We start from the raw sequence: 3,852 nt of genomic DNA, 5'->3' as shown, positions 1-3,852 counted from the left end.
GTTTATGTAACTGAGCAAGGTGAAACACAATGGGGACTGGGCAGGATAAGCCTACCATGGGCAGTGCACATAGTGAAGGTGCGACGTTGACTGACTTGTCAGACGGAGCAGGGAATCGTTGCAGAGTGAAGGTACATAGGAAAGTGGGAGTGCTAAATGTTTAATGATCACTGTACAAGTAGACGGTGAAATGCAGACTTCAGGCTGGATATTCAATGGGTTCTGAGATGGGTGAATAGACTGCGTCATCTTGGCATGGTAAAGGTGCAATACAGATTAGGAATGCTAAATGTTTTTATGTAAAATATAAATTGTTTTATATTGCCTCTCCTTAATCTTCAGACGAAGATGTATCACTTCACACTTCCTTACATTAATTAAGTTGCATATGTCACCTGTCTGTACATTCTACCAGCCTGTCCATATCTTCTTGAAGATTATCAATATGTTTCTCACTAACGTTCATAATATGTTCAAGTTTTGCACCACTGACAAATTTTGAGATTGAAACCTGGACACCCAGATATAGGTCAGTAATATATATCAAGAAAAACAAGTTTCTCTCTCTATACTATCCCCAATCAGAACTAGGTAAAACTTGGTGTAATATCTGCTTTAATAAGTTTGTACTAATAATTAAACCTTGTATAATGAAATTCTAACTATGCTAAACAACAATGATTCAAAATGCCACTTGGTGGAAAAGATAATACCTCTTGGAACTAATACTTTCACTTCAAAAGGGCTTAAAAAGCATAGCATTGCTGATTTATCGGTATCTAAATGATGAATACAAAGGAAAGCAGTGGTTTCCCTTGGAGCCGAGTAAACAGAAACAGCATGGAGAGATGGCAGAGCAGGAAATGTCGGTGCCAAAGCTGAATCACATCAATGAAGCAGCAAACTGTTTGTTACTAATCTGATCCAAAATCCGACTCTGGTGGGACTCAAACCTACAAATTTGAATGGCTAACGTGCCATCATTTAGAAGTCTAACTCGCTATCCATTGCGCCACTGGTAGATTACGAATTGATGCGGCCAATACATTTAGTATTTCGAAATTCCCCCGTCCCAGGTTCAATGCAATGTGAACATTTCCTGTCTGTTGTATCCCTCTCTGATGTCTGAACTTCAGTCTACCAGAGGGTGCTGACATCTACTGGCCGCAAGGCAGAACAGCAGTAGAGCGGAAATAAATCACATTAACTGTCGCTGTTGCAGAGACAGATCAAACAGGAACTAATGATTGGATGTCAGCACTAAATCCATTAGAAAATTCAATATTAATGTACTTTCCCATATAGTCAATATAACTTGCAATTTGCTATTATCTGGAGCAGTTGAGTCGACTAGCATCGATGTACTAAAGGGAAATCTAGCTAATGAGACGATGGAGAACGAATTTCAGAGATAAGTAGATGATGTTACATTGAGGATTTTGAGTAGAGGATCGTGTCGAATCATGTACTAGTTAGAACAAAAGGCCAGGTTTCAATTAGGTATCTTCCGGGTAGAATGTGTACAGATTTGCAAAGTCTCTAAGATATATTTATCAAGAATATCACACACATATGTCGCACCAGACACAGAGCGATACAGAATGAATCTAATATTCATACATCTAGAATCTTAGAATGGATACAACAAAGAGAGGGTGACCATTCGGCCCTTTGTCTGTGTGCTGGTCTGTGCAAGAACAACTTAGCTCATCCCTTTCCCAGTCCTTCTCTCATAAACCTGCAAATCCTTTCACTTCAGGATCTGAACCCATTCCCCTTTGAAAGCCCTGAATTGATGCTGCCTCTACCACCCTCCCAGGCAGTGCATTCTAGGTCCTAAACATTCAGCACATTAAAACCCATCCTTCTCTCCTCTGCCAATGGAAACAGTATTTTTTCATCTACTCTCCTTAGCCTGCACCCACAAACCCACCACCTCTACCGTCTCGAAGGACAGCGGCAGCAGATACAGGCGAGCACCAGCACTGCAATCTCCCCCCTCCCCCACCAAGCCCCGCCCCCCCCCCCACCACACCCCCGCCCCCAATCCACTCACCTTCCACCTTGGAAATACACCGCGGCTCCTTCACGGTCGCAGTGGCAAAATCCTGAAACACTGTTAGACTAACAGCACTGTGGCTGTACCGACACCTCAGGGACGAAGCAGTTCAAGAGAGCAGCAAACCATCACCTTCGTAAGGTCAGTTAGGGATTGGCAATTAATTCTGGCCTCGTCAGTGATGCGCACCTCTCGAAATGAATAAATAAATAAAAACTCGTAACTGCAACCGGAGACGGACAGATACAGAACAAATCTCACTCACATGCATCTCTTGGATACAATATGAATTCCCCAATCACATTCGCTAACAGAGGGTAAAAGACAGTCATTATCCAGTTGCAGTTTAACCAGAATTTTATACAAGAAAAGAGAAGATCTTAACACAACATGCAGCAATTTAACCCAATATGGAACATCATGAGACCAGATAAGTAACTTTTGCTGAACAGAAAACATCTTCACGGAGAACATTTTGACACAACAGGGAACACGTTTACAGAGTCGGGCATATACTAACAGAATATTAAAGAAATATTGACACCAGATGGATCAAATTGGCACAGCCGGAAACACATTTACAGCATCAAGGAGACATTTTACACAGCAGCAGAAAACACCTCTCAACAACATAGAGCACAGTTGCACAGCAGGAAATATTTTTACAAACATGCATTTGCAACAGAAAATCCCTTTAAAAATCAATGATGGATTCTGCAATTCTTTGTCTTGCCGTTTTCCCAGCACCTTTGTCTGTCGTTATATGTGTCCAAGCAGTCTCTTGCTGCTATTGTGTGTTTGTCTCTGTCTATTGTATTCTCGGTGTGATTTCTTATTTCTTATGTTCTTATGCAGTGATGCCTCCTCGCACTGGTGTTATTGTTAAACGATACAGGAGTGAAAGTCTGTCTTGCTACATTGATAAGCAGCAGAAGTACTATTTCCTGGAGCAGAGTGGCGCAGCGGAAGCGTGCTGGGCCCATAACCCAGAGGTCGATGGATCGAAACCATCCTCTGCTACTCCTATTCACGCTGGTGATATGACAACTGGCAAGCAGTTATGATTTTTACGTGGGGAAGACAGGTATTTGGCTTATCTTTCCCGCGAAAAACCTCGATCTGGAGGAAATCACTTTTATATGCAACCAGAGTTTGACACAGGAAGAGGGAACATCTTAACACAACACGCCACAATTTACTGACAAAAACACCTTCACGGAGAATTTTTTACACAACAGGGAGCACGTTTGCAAGAGAAGGGGACATATTAACAGAAGAAACAAATATTTACCGAGCCGGAAACACAACAACAGGGAAGCATTTTACACAACAGCAGAAAAATAAAACTCTCAACAATATTTGAGACAGTTACCTGGGTAAGATTGGTCTGGAGGGATATTAGCCAAACGCGGGTTATTGGGAGTAGCTCCGAAGTAAAAGAAAACTGGGCGGCATGGACACTTTGGGCCGAAGGGCCTGTATCCATGTTGTAACCCTCTAAATCGTAGAGCACAGCTGGAAATATATTTATAAACAGTGAAACACTTTGCACAACAACACTGAACATCTTTGAACAGCAGAGAGGACAGCGACACATCAGGAAATATTTTTACAAGCATATATTTGCAACTGAAAATTAATTTAAAACATCAGATTCCGTGTCCTGTCGGTTTCGCGGCACCTTTGTCTGTCGTTACACGTGTACAAACAGTCTCTTTTGCTGCTTCTGTGCGTGTCTTTCTCTGTCCATTGCATTCTTGGTGTTCTGCAGTAGAATTGTGTGGCCAGACTGA

The 3,852-nt window shown here is 42.0% G+C and overlaps 1 non-coding gene across 1 annotated transcript; it reads left to right on the top strand.

Moving 5' to 3' along the window:
• Positions 1–3,007: 3,007 nt before the first annotated feature.
• On the top strand, positions 3,008–3,079 carry trnam-cau (transfer RNA methionine (anticodon CAU)). Its single transcript has one exon. It is a non-coding gene; the product is annotated as a tRNA-Met (tRNA).
• The last annotated feature ends 773 nt before the right edge of the window (positions 3,080–3,852 follow it).

This window comes from Mustelus asterias, unplaced genomic scaffold (assembly GCF_964213995.1).
Source record: "Mustelus asterias unplaced genomic scaffold, sMusAst1.hap1.1 HAP1_SCAFFOLD_74, whole genome shotgun sequence".
Classification (NCBI taxonomy): domain Eukaryota; kingdom Metazoa; phylum Chordata; class Chondrichthyes; order Carcharhiniformes; family Triakidae; genus Mustelus; species Mustelus asterias.
The sequence above is the reverse complement of the archived record's forward strand: the minus strand, read 5'-3'. Positions and strand labels throughout refer to the sequence as shown.